Consider the following 22,086-nt stretch of genomic DNA (forward strand, 5'->3'; position numbering starts at 1 on the left):
AGGGTGTTACTGCAACTGAATTTCACTATCAGAGAAGCATCCAGACATGAACTGCATCTGGAATGAGGAGCTATGGTACTCGAGATAAATTGATAATGTTTGCACCCTGTTTGTGCTCTGAAATTCCTGAAAGTAAGTTTCTCATTGCAATTTCTCTCTAGAAATGTTTTCAGGTTAACCTTGCTTCACAGTAGATGGGATATTTCACTTTTCTTCCTTCAGGCTCCATAATTCATTCTTACTAAAAAAAAAAAAAAAAAAAAAAAAAAGTGTCTTTTTTTCTTCTAGCTTTTAAGACATAATAGACTGGTAGGCCTCTGATATCTAAAAATTGGTTGTGAATTGTCCATCTCAGAACCTAAAGCACTTGAATGTATATTTTTCACTGCTACAACTCAAATAATTTTTTGCCATTTTTACCTTTGCATTCAGAAAACATGGTAACAACTAACATAGAACTAAGATGACAAGCTTTTTTGTTCTTGTTTAAATGCCATTGAAAATATTCTAAGATTGGAAGATCACTTTAAATTGGGAAAAGCACATTCTTAGAGGCATGACAACCCTATTGCAGCAAAAACTTCTAAGAAACAGGCACTCGTTTTCTGGCTGAGATCATGGGTGAGTCACAGAAGAGCCCAAATCCTTTACCTTTGTATGGTTCAAACAGTTTATAAATCCTCCACTGAAAACATGGAACATATATTTGGCAATGATTTTATTCTTATTTACTAAGAAACTTCTGTTTTGCATTTTTCTTTTCTAATGACTGATTAAATTTGATTGATTTACATGATTGTTTGCTATCAAGTTTTTAGAAAAAAGTTGTTTTTTGCTTGCAAGCACATTAATTTTTTAAAATGAGATTATACACAAATATGGCATAAGAATAATGTTTAAAGATGAACACAGAAAGGGTCTACAAATATTAGTTTTCTTCCATGCACTTACAATTAAAATTTACTAATTCTACTTTCATACCTTTTCTTCATCACTTTGTTATAAGTAAAGTTTGGAATTGTTGTTTAGTTTTGTTTTCATTAAAGGAAATTACAGTAGCAGAGAATTGAATTTCCAAAATTTGCTACTACAAAAAGACCCCAACCCAATAAAAATTGGTGCTTGGAGTATTCAGTAAACTGCAGGGCCAAAAGCTTTTTGTTTTGGGGCACATTTGGGATAAGCTCCCCCATAATTTGCAGGTTTGGTGTTAGATGTATCTTTATACATATCATTCTTCTGTAAAAAGAAGTCCTAATTTTTTAATTTGCGGAGACTTTGATGTTTGCATTAGAAAAAAGACATTTTTTTCCCCATAAAAGCACACTAATTACAGGGCTTTGTACTGAAATAAAATTTTGGAAATATTACCTCCAAAAGGGCCCTTAACCATAGCAACAGCCCCATAGAAAGCAGCTCTGCCAAAAATGGATCCCTTAAATAAAATAGAGAACATAAAATTGGTGTCTACAAGTTTTGCCACAAAAATGATGCTTCATAATATTAATAGCCAACTATTCCCAAAAATTTAGTTGTGGGGCATTCTGCTTTCACACTTCCACATTTTACAAGTGACTGGCTAGTTCTTTTGTTCTTTAGTTGTTGATAACTTTGTTAATTTGGGGGGAAAAGTGTAGTGGCTAGCTGAAAGATAAAATGGTAAAAGGCTAAGACACATTACTATGTTCCATTGTAGAGAAAATTTCTTACCTTTAGTGTTCAGTGAAGAAATGAAACATCTGAGAAAGTGTTTCTTAATGGCTTTTCTTTACAGTGACCTGGAGTCTCAGTGCTAGATAAAACAAAATGATGGGCAGATTTTTTAATTGCTTTTGTCTTTCTCCTTAACCCAAGGGGCCTTTTAAAGTCCAGTCTGTAAAAGAAATCTTGAGGGTTTGAGGAAACCATTAGGAATAACCCAGTGATTAAAGAGAGAAGAGATCTATGATTAGTGTGAATTTTTCATTTGTTCATTTGCCTTTATAACATTTAGGACTTAGTTTTGCCTGGCTATATGCTGATAAACTCCCGGCCCTGAAAACACAGCAGCATTATTTTTATTTTTTTTCCCTGTCACTGGCAGTTCCTTGTCAATTTGTCTCATGGTCTGGAGTATATGAACCAAAAAGCCAGTTCTCTCTTCACTGTAATCCAGCAAGATTTGAGTGATTTCAAGGTGGCCTTGTGTTCCTGAAGATAGATGTCTGTGTTTCATGTGTCCTCACAGTCCCTTGGGTTATTCTTAAATCCCTCCTCTCATCCAAGAATGGGCAGTTTATAAATCAGGTGAGGAATGCAGTCCTCCATGACCTGTAAATCCTGTACCTTGTAAATCCCGCAGCTGAGAGGAAGGCAGCTTTGTGTGAAGCCATAGAAAATACAAAGTAATCTAAGAGGCAGATTTAATTTTTTGATGTACAGTTGGCATCACATTTAATGCAAAATCATCTATGGATTCTTAGCACTGGGAGAGAAATGAGAGAAAGCTGTGAGTCATTTGCATATTCAAATTGCATGGTCTGACAGATCTGCTGACAGGACCAAGCTATTAATGGGATTCCAGCACTGTCTAGAAATGGATAGACAGCATTTATTTTATTCCTTAGTTTGTTATGATAGTTTTCCTTTAACAATCTGTGAATTACCTAAGCCCCACTCTGAAAGTAAAATTATTATATGTCTTCCCCGAATCACTGGTCTTGTTTATTGGGAAGGGATTAAGAACAGCTAGTGTCTGATTTCACAGCAGGTTGTACTTCAGTGCTTCCAGTGATGGCTGTAAACCCTGTTTCTGGACAGCCCTTTGATCTCTATTCTGTATAAACCAATTCAGCCTGTGGCCCATAGTGACTTTGGAAACAGATAAAGCAAGATTTGAGTGTGTGTGTCATAGCTGTACAAATCTTCAGCATTTCTAGGATTTACCATTTTACATGAGGAAGGAGTTTGTCTCACAGGTGGGGAAACATGTAAGGCTGGACAATTTTTCAGTCTTATACCACAAACATTGTAAAATGCTATCACTAATTTAATCAAAAAATTCTTTAGAATACAGATGTGAACACATCACTACAGGAGATCTGCCTCAGAGTAAAAGGCACTGGCTCTTAAAGGTAGGCAGGTATTTACACTATGGGAAATGGACAGGTGCTTTGAGGACCAGCTTTGTCAGTGGCACAAATCTGCCAGGATCTGTGAATCATATTTGAAAAACCTAAAATCACGCAAGGCCTAAACATTAATGTGAAAAAAAATTTACTAGGTTCAATTCATGCCAGATATATGGAATAAGGAGAAAGTCATGGATCACCCTTTGTGATTAAAATCAAAATAGTTAATGCTGTTTATATTGTTTAGCTTAAGATTGTTTAGCAGAAGAAGCTTAGCACGATGTCCAAAACTACAAAGGGAAGCTCCAAGGAAATATTCTGTGTACATGAATTATACACTCTATTTTAAATATTCATTTTCTAATCATTTTTTAATCACATTGGTTAACACTGGAGAATGTAATTATTATTGGCAGCTCAGATCACTATTAGCAAAATTACATCCTTACTTATTATCATATTATCATAGATGCATTATTATTATAGAATAACCTTTACTTACCTACTAACAAAAAGTAATTTTGGCAATTGATTTGAACATTCTAATTCAGTGAAAATATCTTACTTCCCTTTATGAACAACCCAGTGTCATCATAGCCAGGTAATAAGGTAGCTCACATGTATCAATGTACACTTCGTATTATTCAAACAAATTCCTTAAATTAATTCCTGTATTTCTGCATAGCTAAATGGCCATGTAAGATTGACCTGAAGAGAAAATCTGATTCTCTTGAATAGCAGTTGAATCTGTACTTTATGTCACGTGGTTACAGCAATGCACAATACTTAGTATGTGCTTAGTGTGAAGCTTTAGCTGACTTTTTCTTGAATATAGGCTACAGAGTGAAAATACTCTCTAGTTTTAGAGATTCAGAAAGCTTCAGTGGTGCCTTTTATATGGCGTGTATCTCTCATTGTTGCTTACTGGTCTTTAATGCATGAAACAGTATTCTGCTCATAGAAAAGTAATTTATGCTATGTATCATTTTGGTACCCGATTGTTGAGACGCCTCCTAAGAATAGAACAGGATGTGTTCAGGCAGCTGTACTATTAGGATTAGGTCAATACACAATAGCTATGAATACAGAAAAAACAGCTTGTTCCAAAAATTCTAAATGTTGAAAAGGAAGTAAATAAAAAAAGCCTGTCTTAACTGTAGGATTAAGGGAAAAGTTAAGAGAACTTTAGGAAACCAGTTAACAAAATAACTATGTGTAAAGAAAGGCTGAAAAGGCAGCAGTGGGTCACAAAAGCAGGCTCACAAACTGCATGCTTGCAGGTGCTCATGATTGCCACAGCACACAGTTTACAACACAGTTCCAGAGAGCAAGAGGGAGTGGGTTCAGGAAAACACTTGTAGCAATCTCGGTAAATCCACAGAGATTTAGGAGAGAAAATATTTCCTATTGGACAGTGGAAATAAAAAAGACATTGAAGCAGAGCCTAGCTCATATACAGGGAAGTTTCTAAACTATAAATGCAACTTCTGTGTAGTTTTTGAAAGAAGTAAAGAAATATTATGGGTTATTTTATGTGAGTTATAAGCTGTAAACCACTAGTTAATAGAACCAAGTTTGCTGCCAGACACACTTTGAGGCTGTGATCCTATTGTTCTGAATCTTTTCAGTGTACTCAGCAAGACAGGGAAACAAAAGCTAACAAACTGAACTGTACACACACAGCTTGGCAGACAGGACCCCAGAACAACAGTACTACTGCATGCAAGTTAATCATCTTTGCATTGCTTGCATGGTTCTCCTTGGCATGGTCAGGGTATAGGAGATGTGTTGTGTGTGCTTGCATAGACTTCAAGTGTGAAGTTTGGTTATTTTAACCTGCTCTGCCAGCAATTTGGAAATCTGACTTTTCCACCAAAGTCAGTGAGATTGGCAGGTCTTCATGAAGAAGGGAGCATAATTTACTTTTTAGTTTTTGTGAAGGGGGGTATGTTAAAAAAAAGAGCAACATTTTAAATCTGCAATAATTGCTGGGAAGCATTTAAACAGTCTTTCATTGCAGCTGTCTAACTGACAGGCAGTCTGAATATAGAATGATTGACATTCCTTAAGGTAAACATGCAGACTTATTATGCAAAAGGAAGCACTGCCTTGTGATACAATATCCAGCACTGATTCTGTGTACAATGTGTACTAATCTACAGCCTTACAAGCAATTTGTCTGAAAAAAAGGGCTTTTTCAAATAGGAACTTGTAAGGCATCCTTGTCAGTGACAACTTCTCGAAAGATGTCTTAGAATTTTGTTTTATTGCCAAAATTTATTTAGGAAATATATGAAGCAAATGAAGGTGCACAGGACACAATCTGGTCAAAGAAAAACAAGAAAAGGGACACCAGCTTTCGAAAGAGATTTCATCTTACTTTTAGTCATGGAAAAGAATTACACTGAAAATTATTACATGGTTTACTATAGAGAAGCTACATTTTTGCTGGGGTTTTTTCCTATTAGCTTTTATTCTATTGTTAGAATACTTATTTCAACGCAAGATATCACCCATGCCACCCTTAATTCAGCATACTATAACTCCATATGTCTACAATTTGACTTATTGCTACTATCCTAAGATTGCCTGTGTTGAAAAGAACTGTTCAGTAAAATACGGCTGGAAATGTTGTCCAAATTTCATGACTAGTTTCTTTTGAAGGAAAACATTATTCAGAGCCAGATTATAAAGTTCATTTCAATCCTTAAGCATTTTTTTTTAATGCCAGTTAAAACCAACAGACCAAAGAAAAAATATTTCTACCTCTGCTGCCAGGTAACCTAGAGAACAGATGAGATGCTGTTTTACTTCTCCCAATGGGCGTAAGGGCCAAGATGCTTTTCTCAAAAGCATCATAAATACCTTGGAATTCATCAGCATTGCTGGTCACAGCACTGAGGGCCCTTCAGGATAGCTAGGTTGCTGGATTTCATACTCAGCTGCAGATGTTTTCTCAAAGGCTGGTAACTAATATTGCCTAAATGGCTCTACTATTCCAGTGCATTCTTGCTTGAACATCACTTGCACAAGGAAGGTTTTGAGATTAAATCAGATCCACAGACAGTATAGGAAGAGAAAATACGTGACTGTGAAGTGTGAAAAAAAGTCTTTTAGCCTTAATATCATCCTCACACACAGTCATCCCACAAGGGCAGTGAAGGCAATTACATATAATATCTATTAGTCCCTTTCTAATTTTATCTATCATAGTATGCTAATTACGGTTACGACTGTTCCACGTTTCATCAGACTATTGGTTTTTACCCAAAATTGTTTAGCTTTCTTTCCACAATTTTTTCAGCCACTGAGAAGCTATCAGGGAGTATGAAGAGACCAAAATGATCGTTTCCGTGTAATTTTCCTTGCCCTTGTTGATACATGATTTTGTTATAGTCCTGGACAATTTTGTTAATTTTTTGTAATCTCAGGGCCTGCAGCATTCAACACCAGGAATAGGTAATCACCAACAACTTCTTCTGCAACTTTATTTATTTATTTATTTCAAACGACTGTTTAAACTTAACAGTCCTGATCCCTAAAATCCATGCACAATTAGATTACTTTCATTCTGAGAGTTACACATTATAAACCTTGAGAAACTGCTCTTGAAGTAGGATGCTCTTCACTCTAAGACAAAGTAGCATATTTTTCCTTATTTATTTCCATTTCTTCAATTCCTATTCTTTGATTTATTCATTATAATGGTTTGCAGTATTAATCAGTTATTTTTCAGTGTCTCATATATAGTAATGAACTTCTATTAAGAGCTTTAAAAATGTTTAAATAAATTTTAGCTACCTGGTTTACCTTAGACCTTTCATTCTTAAATCTTTAATTATACTCAGATAAGAAATGCTCAAGCCAGAACTGAGATTTGTAATGTGTTTCATGTGGGCTAGACATCTACACAATAGTCTTATCTTAGTGGCAGTAGAACTGTTTTTTAAACATGAATAATTGCCTGGTTACCAGCCAGGAAAGTTCTTTTGATAGCTAAAAAAGTGTTGCACATGGGGGAATTGGAACAATGGCTGAATACTGATTATGGCTATACCTGAATTTTCCCACAATTTTGATACCAGAAAATAAAGGATAATTCTTCTAGGCCTACTACAGCTATAATAACACGAATATAACTTTTAAAACACTGTTTCCTTCCCTTACACCATTTAACAACATTGTTCTAAATGAGGAAATATTCCCTCATTAACATAGTAGTTCTACTTTAGAATGCACCTATTTTATATTCCCTGTCTGCTTCATATAAAATTCAACTTCCTGAATGTTCTAAATGCTATTACATAAGTATTTCATTAAAGCATAAGAGGGTTTAATTAAACATTTTATTTGTATTTCATACATTGCATAGAGCTACTTCAGGTGCCTAATGAAATACCAGAGGAAATGTGCTTGAACTTTTATCTTGACATCCCAAGTTGTGTATAGCTGAAAACAAGCTGCAACCAAGTATTTTCTTGTATTTTATTCTTTTTTTTTTCACAATTAATGAACAAGCAGTATACTTTGGACCAGTGATGGACATCCTTTTCATGTCACACACTTCATTCTTACAAAATAATACTTAATGCAGAGAGGGCAGTGACAGCTGACATTAGGACGGGGTCTGTTACAGGCTGCCTGACCAGGTGGGCTGGGGGGAAGCGGCCCTTTGTGGACAGATAGGGGCAGCCCCACACTCACTGATTCTCATGGAGTCCTTCAACCACCTCAATATCTTCTGGAGCAATAATACAGAAGGGCATAAGAAATCCATGAGGTTCCTGGAATGCATTGCTGCTAAATTCCTTCTCCAAGTGATAGAGGAGCCAACAAAGTGAGGAGCTATGCTGGACCTTGCTCTCATTAGAAAACATCTGGTGGGAATGTGAAGCTTAAGGGCAGCCTGGACTGCAGAGACCTTGAAAGATCTTTAGGGCAGCAAGGAGCTCTCTGTCTTGGACTTAGGAGACCAGGTTTTATCCTCTTCAGTGATCTTCTTGGGAGAATACCATGAAAATAGGGCCTGGAGGGAAGAGGGGCCAAGAAAGCTGATTAACATGCAAGGATTTTCTCCTTCAGGCTCAATAGCAATGTATCCCCATGAGTAAGAAATCCAGAAAGGGGCCAAGAGAACTGCATGTATAAGCAAGGAGCTTGTGGCAAAAATCAAGAGAAGAAGGAAGCGTAAAGAATGTGGAAAAGGGGATGGGCTGCTTAGAATGAGTATGGGAACATTGTCAGACTATGCAGAGATGTGCTGAGGAAGGCTAAGGTCAATGTGGAATTAAATGTTGCAAGGGATGTCAAGGACCACTCAAGTATATCAGTATCAAAAGGAAGATTAAGGAAAATGTGGGCCTGATGAGGAATCAGGTGGGTACTTGGTGATGAAGATTACAGAAAAGGAAGAGTTACTGAATTTCTTCTTTGCTTCAGTCTTCACTGCTAAGGTCAGCCCTAGGAACCCCAGACACTAGAGACAAGTCTGCAGAAAAAAAGATTTTTTCTTGATCAAGGAGGTTTGGGTTAGGCAAATGACACTGGTAGAATCATAGAATCATTTAGTTTGGAAAAGACCTTTAAGATCATTGAATTTAACAATTAACATAGTCTCACTCTGTTCACCACTAAACCATATCCCCAAGAGCTTCATCCACACTCCTTTTGAACACTTCCAGAGATGATGATTCCACTCCTTTCCCAGGCAGCCTGAACATCCTTTCTCCTAATATCAAATCTAACCCTCCCCTGGTGCTAATTAAGGTTATCTTATCTTGTCCTACCAGTTATGTGTGAGAAGTCAGACTGACTCCTGCCTGACTACAACTTCCTTTCAGGCTGTTGAAGAGAATGATAAGATATCCCCTGAATCCCCTTTTCTAAGGGTGTGCAAAACCCTCCTGGCTGCAATCCTCTGCAACCTGCTCCAGGTGAATGTGCTTTAGCAGGAAGGTTCATTCCACCCAGGGGTAGAATAATCTCCAGGGGTTCCTTCCCACCCCAACCATTCTCTGTGTCTATGGCTCTGTAATTCTGTGAAACCAGATTTTTATTAAAAAAAAAATAAAAAAGAACACGAGGGAAATTTTTATTTAATATTCATAGCAGACACTGGTCGCTAAGTGCCAGCACATGCATAAACACAGCCTGTATGTTCAAATTCCATAATAAAGATGATGTAACTAAATATTATTGCAATAGTCTGCTGCTCTCTTGCTGTGCTGGGAGTTGAACAATAATGAAAACAAATGGGTTCCTTTTTCTGTAAAGAGCCTTGATAATGTCTCTCATGGTAGACACTTAAATGTACACTTGGTAGACACTTAAAATCCTATATACTTTGTGTATAGTGTACACTTCAAATTCTATCAGCTGCTTTAGGCAACCTTCTTTCAAGAAAATGGCTGAGTTCCTGCTCTATAGCATTACAAACATCTGAAATAGCTTTTCAGTTTAAGTATCTGAAATTATTTTACTTCCCAGGTCATTAAATATTTTTGGCTTAAAAGCATTAAACTTTATTTGGATCTCCTGTCAAAGAAGAGCACTGTTCTTTTAAGAATCTGGAAACTTCCCAAGGTAAAACTCTGTGATCAGTTTTGCAGTGCTTATTACCACTGTGGAACTGCCTCAGCTGAGTGTTTCAAGGAGACTAAAGGTGGCAAAGCCAATAGTGAATGTAGTGATTACAAATGATAATTTGTAATCCAGGTAACACTCCAAGAATGACCCATGATTTGAACACTAGATTTGACAGAACAACTTTCAGTCACTTAAATTACTGTGCTAAGTAAGCAAGCTGTGTGGCCTGTGTAACATACGGGGACTTCATATTAAGTTTAAAGGACTGCATAAATTGTATGATTCATGGCCACAAACTTGCAAGGTAGAGCTCATGTAAATTGTACTTGTCAGGCTTAGGACAAAAATGTGGTGTTGTTAATTGGAAAAAGCTAGTTAAAATGACATAAACCCCTAAGTTTGAAATAATGGTTCTTCAAAGTTGCATTTGGCTCCAGAAGAATAAAAGAACTTATTAGAAATCCCTGCCACTGATAGTGATAAGATGAAATAAGTCTGAACTTCTCAAATGGTGCATATATTCAAAGGTGTTGATAACTTATTTGGCAAATCTATTCAAATAACATCCAAAAGGCACAAGATAATGTATACAATAATGAAATGTATTCCTGACATAATTGTTCAGTTTTCTAATGCAGAAGGGAAACACCTTGGCATGCATACCATCAGCTAATACCAGGAAAAGGAAGCAAAGGTAGTAGCATAGCTGTCACTGAGGTAGCAGCACAGCTATCAGCTTGCAAAAGAACAGTACTAAGATTTTGCAGGTGCTAAAACAGCTCTTCTCTGTCTCATTTGTGTATGATTTCTTTTGTTAGAGTTACATTCTGGAAAATAAAAATGTATTCTTCTCTCCAAAAGTGGAGCTGAAGATACTATCAAAGGTAAATTTCATGTTCTTTAGGAGAAAAAAAATTCATATTCATATTCCTAAGAGGTTCATCATAGATAAGAATTCTGGAAAGGAATGTCTTTGCACTCCAAGATGCTTCTGTTAGACTGAATAAAAGATATTTGCACAGCCCTTGTTCAAGAAATGTTCTTTCAGAATAGCTGCTAATTCAGAGGCTCAGTTAAAGACTAACAATAGGAAACACTGCTCAGAGTTCTGGATTCTGGCAAGTGAAGTTGGTTGATTCACTGATGGAGCATTAGCTTTGTAGTTTTGTTTTTCCCGTTCCATCTTGTGGCATGGTTTCCACTCCCATTCCACTATGCCTTAAAAATATTTTTTATTTTTTACCCTTAGAAGTGTCCTGTTAGTTACAAAGAAACTTGGAAGAGCCATTTTGGTTTATTCCATAAATTAATACTGTGCTATCAAGTCTCTGCATATTACATATCATTAGGCAGTGCAGTTATTTTTAACAAATTCTTGTCTTTAAAAATCATGAGAAGGTTTCCCATAAATTCTCTACAACACCTGCAATTTCAAGAAAGGCTATTTTGCCTTGTACATGGAGAGCCATCATGCTGATGATGTATGCCTTATAAGTGTCCCTTTCCTATGATGAATAACACCAGGCAGCATTGCTGAAGTGATGGATGACATAAAGAGCTATTGCTCTGATGATGTATTCTAGTAAGGGGACAATTTTGATGTAAAATATATAATAAGAGCAATTTTCTTGGGGTTATCTATCATCACAGCAATAATTGCCAATGCTATATACTCCATTGGTAGCATTGGTCTGACAGGATGAAATGGATGAAATGGAATCTCCTTACAGATGTGATCACTATACTATTTTACTATATAAAATAAGGTTGGAATGAGAAAAGTTAACCCATGTTTCTTGGTCTTTTTCTAGTTTTGAAAGCAAGCTTCCTTGAGACAATAGAGCTGTAAAAAATAGACCACTGGTAATAAATCTGCTTCCTTTGACTCCAAAATGAAGTGTTATCTAGAATATGCAAATTAATCATGATTTCTGTAGACAAAATGATGCTTCTGACACTGCTGATCTAATTACAGAACATATTTCACTGTGACAATATGTAGAATGTAGCAGGTTTTTTGTTGTCCTCCATGACTCTACTAGCCCGTGAATCAAAATGTGGGCCATGGGGGCTAAATGTCAGTGATGGCATGAAGGATGTACAGTTTCAGCCATGGGACCTTGTAACTTTATATTTATATCCATTTAGCTTTCTTATGGAATATTTTGCTAAATGTTTGCAATAACATGTTTAAAATTATTATACAAATCAAAATGTGAAACTTGAGGTGTAGGTGCTTACATTATGGCATTGCAATGTAATTATCAGTCAGATTGAAGTAAGATGTGAGCAGGGACTGCATTTGCATAATGTTACAGTGATAATGAGAAGCACAGATGTAAAGTCATAGCTCATAGCTCAAGCGATAATCATGAAAATCAGCTTCTTGATGCGGTATTCACATTTGAGAAAGAATGAAAAACTTAGTTGAGAATTACCCTGTATAACTTGGTCACTAGGACATCCATGCTATGTTAGACAGGGTGCTTTATTGATTTTTATAATAGCTAATTCAGAATTATTAAATGGTCTAACATGGGAGCAAATACTGCTGACCATGAAGAAATGAAACAGAAAAAAGTCAATTTTTGACTCACTGCTACTTTATGCCTTGCAGATTAGGCTTTCTCACACCCAAAGGCAATTTTCATTTTTAGTCAAATGTGATGGTATGATCTGGAAATAAACAATAAATTAATTGCCTAGTAAGTAAAATAGACTTTTTCAAATAGTACATGTCAAGTAAGTTTTTAGTCTCTAAAGACTGTCTTTCAGAGATTAAGAAAGTGACATATTATTTGTCTTATATACAACAGTATACTCTGGAACAAGGATTTCAATATTCATTTACCACCATCTACCTTTGAGATGAATACATCTAATATTTTAAATTCAGGGGATTATTTTTATGACACTAAATTAAATACAGATCTTCCCTCGACTTCAATAGTGATAAGGTCCCAAAAGACTTGTGCAAATACAGTGCTGTAAAAATACCTAGAAATATCTATGATGAAGCAGCCAGTAATTTATGTCTGTCAGGGCTGATTGTGGACTGCAGCTTTGGAACATATGTTATTAATTTTATACAAATTATTATGTAATTCTTGATTCAAAGTCCAGGAACCCCACCAGAAATCCTTAGATAATTTCAGCTGGGTGATTTCACTGTCAAAAATGCTGAGGAAACCATGAAATTTTGGAGAAATAATGAGTGAATCCAGATTCTCATGGGACTGTTTTTTGTGAAAAAGTGGGATTTTTAATTCCTGAGAAAATATTAATCAATGAATAAACATAAGATTAATTAATAGAAACTTTTTAATGAACTGGAATGATAAAGAGGGCAAAGCAGTATGGCACATGGGATTGAAACTACTGCACTGAGTGGAACTGAGATAAAACTCGCAGTGAAGATCTAAAATGCCACTGGCACTAACCTGTGCCATAACTATACCTGTGATTTACACTGCCAAGAGGAGCATCTACTTTTATAAAAATGAACAATTTAGGCTTGTTTTTGTTCACAAATCATCTTTTCTATCACCACACTCAGTGATCAATGCTTTTTAATAAGCACACTTGTTTAAAACCCCAAAATTTATGGCCTTGTATATGGTCCATGTACATGACCCAATGTATATGGTCTACGGCCTTGTAGGACTTGGTGAAGTGAAAAACTGAAGTAGGAATAACTCCTGGACACATTAATGGAGTCAAGAAGATAGAAGTGAGGAGGAGTATTTTATATATATTTCCAGATGCCATTGTCAGCCAATCAGGCCATGAGAGTGCAAAAATGCTTTCTGTTGCTGAGGCAAGCTCTAGCTCTTTAAATTGTGAATGGGCAGCGTAACCTAAAGGATCCTTTGAGGATCATCTGAGGGATAACCTAAAATACTATTTATCACACCATTTTGTAAAGACATAGATTGCAAAGATTTTGGAAAGTCATTCTGCCATGAATCATTCAGTATAAATTACAAGCAGGGACTTTCAAACATCTGCAGTAGAGAAGACATCACCAAAATTTTTCTGAAATCTTGGAGTACTTACTGCTTGGTCATGCACATTTGAAATTACCTCAATGCACCATGTTCATGGGTAAGTAACACTAAACTGTGTGACCTAGATATAAGTACAAACTGTTTAAAAGTACCTTTAAAAGTGCTCCTAAAATTTACCACGCCCAAATTATTTATAGATGCTCTTCACATGATTTACCAGCTATAATAAATTACCTGAAATCAGCTTTTCTTAAAAAAAAATCGAAATAGGCATATTTATCACATCAAGTGCTTAGCTTGTAACATCAGTTTTTTGCTTGCACTTTTGTCTATAATAGGCATTTAAACCATAAAAAAAATCACATTCATTTATGTATAAATTATTCCAGTGATTAAACTGCAAAACTATTAATTGATGTTAAATTATTTAAGAAAGTACCTTATAAGACTGTCCATAAAACCTTGAGGAGCTAAACACTTTTTTATTCCAGTAGTTGAAAACAAATGTTTTTATGAAATATTTGAACTCTCCTATAAATATTAAAGAAGACTTTAGAGAAGAATATATTAATAGAAAACTTTGATTCCTGTGGAGACATCTCCTCAGTCTGCTCAGGGCTCAGTAAAGGATTTATCTGGTTAGGTACAAGTTAGAGCAAAACCTAATACATTGAAGATCTTAGTAGTAGAGTAGTTATTGTTTTTGCTAAAATCTTGTCTCCAATTGTCCAGTACAAGAGTATGAGAATATTTTAGCTTCAAATCTTAGTTAAAAAGCAACTGCACTATGTCAGGTTGATATTTCACTTGTTAGTATGATTTCAAGTGATCCACTTAGATATTGACAACCTTCCTTTGATCTAAGGTATATCGTGACATACAGCTATATAAACACAATTACATAATAACTACTGTTTTAATGAGAATTGTGAAAATATGTGTATGTCTTGTTGTCTGCAACATAAAAATCCTTGCTCCAGTTGTCTGGAAATCTTATTCCCTATCTGCTTAATATGGACCACCTTATAAAAGCAAGGTGGAGATTTGTTAATGCTTCTTATCAGCCCTTGCAAAGTGGAAAAAAAGAAAAGCTCTATATAAGGAAGGTACTTTAAACTTCTATTTTGTTCAGTCATATTTAAAGAATTTTTCCATCTGTAAAATTTAATGTAATATTGCTGACTTTGAAATCTCTGAGTACAAATTTCAATATAAAAGCTTTTCATTACCCTTTAAAATTAATCCTCAAATATCTAGCTGCCATACCTTGGCAATAGCAAAAAAATCTTTGTGTTAACCATTTTTAGACAGAAAGAAAAAAAGGCTTATTTAAGTTTTTTAAGTCTACCCATTCATTTTATTTTTTTACTGCTTTAATTAAAGGTCTAGTATCTTACTAAACACCTAATCCAATAATTTCAATTTTTCTTTTTCTGCATTTTCTATTTAATTTTCAAAAAAAGAAAAGGTCAATGATATTTACTTCTGTAATTACTTATTATAATGTGTTGCATAAAGCATGTAGCTGCATATTTAACCATAACCTCTGTTTATCATTCAGGAAAAACTACCACTATATTTTAGCCTATTCATTCTGGGAAATAATCTACTTCTCACTAAACAAGTGGTTGTAGGCTGCTTATAAGCACTAACATGGATGATTAATTGAACACCCAGCAATTACTGGCTGGGTAATATAAGATGATTTGTGAAAATTGGAATTGCCTGTCCCTGCTGTTGTGTATTCTGAATAGCTCTTACTGACATTTGGAAGTTTGAGAAGTCATTCAATTTTCTGTGAATGGCTTTGTCACTTAGAGTGAGCTTACATCAGCCTGCTGGAATTGATGCTGTTAAGCTTTCCTTCAACCATGTTAAGCATTATTGTCACTAACCTATCTTGTCTCATTGAAACAAACAATAAATGAATTCTAAATGCCTTCAGGACTGAGACTTAGTGTCTCACAAAAGAGTACATTCAAATTTCTTGATGCCTTCTCACCAAAATAAAGCAGTTCTCCTTGGGGAGAATGACAAGGAGACAGGATCAATTCTCTTTTACTTTTTACCCAGTCCATTCAAAATTAGATTATTTTTGCAGATTAGAGCCACTATTAAAAATATCTCTTAGGATTTTCTCATAAACCCTAGTTTTGTTTGATGATAATTTTGATCTTTTTGCTTTTTAATTCACACAGTGTGAAATATTGTGCAGTGCACTCCATCCAGCAAACATTAGTTGTATGTTACTTAGTCAACAATGACTGCTGGTTTTCTGAGCCTATTTATTTAAGGACTGGCCCTTAAGTTTACAACTACTTACTTAAAAGAAACATTGTTTGATTGATATCAAGAAAAATAATAAAATCCTCAACTGAGAACTTTAAAAGAAAAGACAATAAAGAAATGTGCTAAATTTCTGCTGGAATGAACATTGGGTTATAGAAAATAAAAGCGAAAATTTCTTTATCTTTTTCAGTTCTTAGTTGACTAAGAAATCTGACACTGAAGAAATCTCTTCCTGAAGGACTACACCCCATGGAAAATGCTGGAGCAGTTCATGAACTCCAGGCCACACTGAGCTGCATCATACATGTCTCCTGTGTGAAGGACCCCAGGCACGACCCAGGGAAGAGTGTGAGGAAGAAAGAGCAGCAGAGATTAAGATTATTGGACTGATCACAGCCCACATTTCTCACCCTTTGCTCCACTTGAGGGGAGGAGGCAGAAGAATTAGGAATGAGCTGAGTTTGGGAAGAAGAGGGAGGAGATATATATGTGTGGGGAAGGTGATTTAAGTTTTGTGTTTATTTCTCACTATACCACTGCATTATTTATTGGCATTAAATTCAGTTAATATTCCTGAGTTCATTTTGTTCATGACAGTAATTGATTGGTAAGTGATCTTTCCCTGTCTTTATTTTGGCCTACAAGATTTTCCAAATGATTCCTTCTGTCCTGTTGAGAAAGGGGAGGTTTGATAGATACCTGGAAGCCAGACAAGGTCAGCCAACCACACAAGTTTTTTTCTAGCATTTTCTTTAGAGCAGCTTCTTCAGAATCCTGCGCTTCTCCTTCAGACTGCTTTAACTGGAATTGCTAGGTAATACAATTGTGCCATGCATTTATTCTCTAATGGCATTCATATTTCCTTGTTCTCATGAGAAATTGCCCTCCTGATGCAGTTCTAAGTTTGGCAGTATCTTGTCTACCACGTTTTGTCCTCAAGAAAATTCTTTTATTCTTGTTATGATCTCCTGATAATGGATGCTTGTGGCAAAAATTCTTACAAATCTTTAAAGAACAACATTCCATGGAAATACATTTGAAAAAAAAACCCAGCATTGATACAGAAGCAATTTCTTTGCCTTGCCATTTTCTGTATTCTGTATGCTGTTAAGACAATCTTTGACTGAAACTTCTCTCCTTCCTACTCTCCACATCCTGCAGAAAAGGGGGAGCTCTGTGTTATAACTTGTTTAAAAAAAAATAAAAATTGTGAGGATTCATAAATCTAGCATTACCTCTTTTTGTAGGTCTAGGTATTGATCTGATCAATTCCTAGATGCCTTAACTCCAGTCATCTTCAGGAATTCAGTGGGGGCTGTATTTCTGCTTTTCTGCAGTTTTTATGGCTCTTAATACTGTGGTATATTTGTCTCATCTATCAGTAAGAGCCATGAGAGAGAAAAGCACAATTTCTGTTTAAATAAAACTGTCCCTGGTAGTAGCAAGCATGTGGCCAAGGGAAAAAAAGGAAAAAAGGAAAAAAAAGCAAATGAAATATAAATAGATGAACTAAAATGGAAATAAATATCAAAGGCACTCTGATTAGATAAAAGCTGATGAGCCATGAAGACAAATAATTTAATCTGCTTCTATTTTTAGGAATACCTTCCAAACAAACATAGTGATTAGACAAAAGATCTTCTATGCAGGGGAACGACAAAAAACAAGGGAAAAATTTTATTTTTGAATCTCCAGAAAATCTCATGCTGCAGAAATATTGATTGTTCTAAAAATTATTTACATTCATATGCCAATTCTGGGAGATAAATTATATGGGAAATTTAAAATTAATACAAAACTCCTAGTGCTTGTATGCATCTCACATCTAACCATCAGGAAGAATCATTCACAGAATCGCAGAATATTCTGGGTTGGAAGGGATCCAAAAGATCATAAAGTCAAATTCTTAAATAGTCAGTCTTTTAGGGACTTTCCATCATATTTTGGGCTTAAAGGATTTAGCCACATGCAACTAATCGGATTTTTCTGGCTGGAAATGGATGTTATTGATGCTATTTCCAGCTGTGAGTATTTTAAATTCAGGGTATGCAATGAAATAAATTTCATATTTATGAAATCACATGGATTAAGTTCAAGCTATTTAACTGCTAATATTTTGGTTTTCTATTTCTTATAATATGAAGTGCAGAGAGACACTTGGCTTGTTCTATTTCATAAATTTAAGCAATGATTCAACACAAGCAGTGTGTGTGTTTAATAAACTTTGTATCTCTTTGGAGATCTTCAGTTCGAGCAGGTTGCATGCTTGGAGTAAAATTATTGAGAAATCCAAGCATGAATTTCTTATTTCTGATGTCTGCACACTCAGCATTGGCAACACTCGCATACAGTGTGGATAAATTTCTAATTTCAATGCCATATTATAAGCTTATGTACTTGAATGAAACTGAAGTGCATGAAAGATGATTAACAATATCATTTTAATGCAGCAGCCAAGATAAACAGTAAATTGAAGCTGTGTCTGTGTTATGGCAGTGGGCTGAACGCCAGTATAAAATTTATACACCTGCTGAGCAGTTGGAAGACTATTTCCACATAAGAGGGAGAAATGTATTCTAGCCTCAAGGCTTCAGAGTTGTCTGGAGCATCAAAACCTCCATGGCTCACTCGGCTTGTGCCACATGGCACACAGGCGTGGCACCGCGGACTTTCCCTGATGTGCTGGGTCTGGGCAGAGTGAGCAGGAGAAGGCCAGAGGTCTCAGAGAGCCAGGACGATAGATTTGACATTTGCTCCAGCCTTCAGGAAAGAAAGCCTCTGTGGGGAAACAAAATTAGCTCTACACCAATACCTTAGAGGAGGTAGCTGAATTCCATTTCCTGGGGCTGTATTAATTCCTCTCTGTAAAGTCCAATGTGCTTCAGATTTAAAAAGGGGGTACATTCCCTTCTAGATGACTTTGAGGGTAGGTACACTTGTTTAAGTACGTGGGGTTCTTATATATAAATGAAGGCAGAATTATACAGAGCCAATTTTAGCTCTCAGTGTTGGAAGAGATAGGATAAAAAAGTCATTATTACACTATCACATTATTAAGAACTGCCCTTTTCTTCTGGTGGCACTCTTTGATTTAATATGCACATTAGTTATATGGTGGCACAAGTTCACCTGCTACATAGTGACTAAATGTGTGTTCAATAAGGTAAAAAATCAGGAAAAAAGGAACAGAAAACAATATTTGTGAAGTACTGTAAGTCTGCTAGACACTGGAAATTCAACAGTAAAATGAAACAATAAATTCATTAGCTCCAGGAGAGCAGATCTTAAAGCACGACATATAAGTAGTTCTGCCATTGGATGAATTCTGATAACCTCAAGTGTTTGTTTGTCACTATATTCTGAAGCTATGTAAAACCAACACCCAGAAATGACTGAATTTGAAAATAAGGTATACTTTGTAAACTTTTTATTCAAAAGAAAAGGGGCAGTAGCATTGGTGTGTCTGGGGTTTTATTTTCCCCCACCTTTTAAATCTGTCAAAAGATAGGAAAGTGATACCTTTGCTCTTCTTCAGCAGGGACAATTTTTATCTCTTCTGCTATATTGCAAGCTTCTAAAGTTAGATTTTCTTTTAGTTTACATGAGTAAGTATAAAGAGGGGCCATCTGAATCCTAACCTGAATAACATTTCTGGGCTGAGGTAGAGCTCCCCAGAACCATGGCTGGCCCAGAAGAGGAAGTTGTAACAACTTTCAGACAACTGCAGCTCATTCAACCCCTCCTCATTGCTCCAGAGCATTTACCTCTTCCATTGTCGTTCTCTGGACCTGCTCCAGCCCTTCAATGTCTGTCTCATTGTGAAGGGTCCAAAACTGAACAGAGGATTTGGCTGAGGTCTCACCACTGTGGTGTACAGGTGACAGCCACTGCCCTGGTCCTCCTGGCCACGTTACTGTTGATACAGGCCAGGATTGGCATTCTTGGCCACTTGGGCGCATCCTGGCTCATGTTCAGCTGCTGTTGAGCAGCACTCCCAGGTCATGTTCTGCCAAGCAGTTTTCCAGACACTCTTCCCCAAGTCCCAGGGAATGGAATTCATTATTTCTTCCCAACAAAAAAAGTTGATTAGGAACATGTTAAGCAGAAATTCATAGTTTAAGTAATAAATGTCTGAGACGTAGATAGATAATTATATAGATATATTTTCTTCCTCTCCATGCACAAGAGAAAGGTAGCTACAGAAGAATGACTGTTTCAGTCAGCCTGGTAATAGCTGCACAACAGCTATTACCTGCTGTGAGGGTGACTCTTCCCGTCATATTTACCATGTCCAGTTTTTATATTCCCACAGGGTGGAGGAAACACAATAACCATCTCGATCCATAGGGTTTAAAACTCCTCTATAGCCTATAAAGTGTGAGCAAGGATGTCAAATGCTTTGCCCAGCTTTAGAAAGATATCAGCTACACCTTCTTCATAGACCAATGCTGTAACCTCCTTGTAGAAGGAGGCCACTACATTTTTCAGGTACAATTTACCCTTAGTGAAGCCAGGTGGCTGCTATCAGTCACCTCCTTATTTTCCACGTGTCTTAACAGAGTTTCTAGAGGAATCCACTCCATGATCTCTACAAGCCCAGAAGTGAGACAGAGAGGTCTGCAGTTCCCCTGCGGGGGTTATTTTCCCCCTTTTCCCATCAGAAAGATTTTCACTGGACTGCCATGAGTTTTCAAACAGGATGCATGGTGGCTTAGACACTTCTTTTGACAATTCCCTCAGGACTTGCAGATGCATCTTGTCAAGTCTCATGCAGAGTCTTGTGCAACTTCAGGTTCCATAGATGTTTGTGAACCAGATTTCTCCTGTGCTGGGTGGATCTTCATTGTTCCCTCTCTGCCTTTTCCTCCATGTCTTGAGCAGTTTTACTGGAGCACTTGTCAGTGAAGAGTGAGGCAAAAAATAATTTGAAAATTCTGAATCAAATTACCATACAGCAGGTGTTTGATTATTCTATTTGAGGAGTTTTTTAAACCATTCTTTAATGATGTTTTCTTAAATAATAAATGAATGTACTTGATAACAAGTATGACAACTGTTTCATTCTCATAATCACTCCTTCTTAATAAGGTGATGCTGTCATGGAGTAATATGTAGCTGCTCCCTGTGGTTTAGACTTTCAAGGAAGATACTGCCATTCAAGGCAAGTTGCATCTGTAGCAGTCCCATTCAGTGAGAAACTTGAGGATAAGGAGGCAAATTAATTATTTAATTAATCATGAAGGACTCTGCTTAAATAGCATTCTTCTTGAAGCCTATGAGAGCTGTCTAACCTTTACTATTTCTATCACAACCCTTAAATCCCTGATGAAGTCAAATTGTGCTTGCAATGATGTACTTAGCAGCCTTAATATATTCTGTATGAGATGTGTGGTCCTTCCCAAAACAGTAATGTACTTTGCCTTTGGTATAGTTATGTGTACTAGTTGCAATTCATCAACAGTGCTTTGTGCCTTGTGGCTTTGGACTGTATTAACTTCTATAGTGGTATAATAAAAACTTGCTCATTATTTAATTTATACTCCCAGATTATTAGATTGACCAAAAAAAAAAAAAAATCTAATTTCTAAGACATGGTAAAAGGGGTTTGTTGTGAAATACTCATGAGTATGTGCTTTCTATGTTTTTTTCTTGGCAGTGGCTTTAAATGTATGCTATAGTGGCAGGATAGTATTGCAAGTTATATGGCTGTGTGTGCCATAGCTTTCATCTCATTTGGTTAAATACTAGCTGAAAAAAAGTATTATTGGAAGTATAACCTTGGAAGCAAAATCTTACAAACTGAAGTATGTTTGCAAGGTCTGGGTTGTTAATCTTATCCCTGGGGTCTTGCTTTTGATATTTTATATGGCATTTATATGGTATTTTTAAGGGGGAGTTATCTTGAGTTTACTGACCCATGTTGCAACAAATATGTAGGGCAGATTTTCAAAATTGCTAGTATATTTTAATCATGCCTCCTTACATTATTTCTTCAGTCTTCCTGTGTCTGTGATCAGGTAAATGAAGGAACATTTCCCTTTAATATCACTAAACTAAGGCATTAACACAAATGGCAACTCAACTTCTGTGCATGG

Source organism: Haemorhous mexicanus, chromosome 1 (genome assembly GCF_027477595.1).
Source record: "Haemorhous mexicanus isolate bHaeMex1 chromosome 1, bHaeMex1.pri, whole genome shotgun sequence".
NCBI lineage: Eukaryota > Metazoa > Chordata > Aves > Passeriformes > Fringillidae > Haemorhous > Haemorhous mexicanus.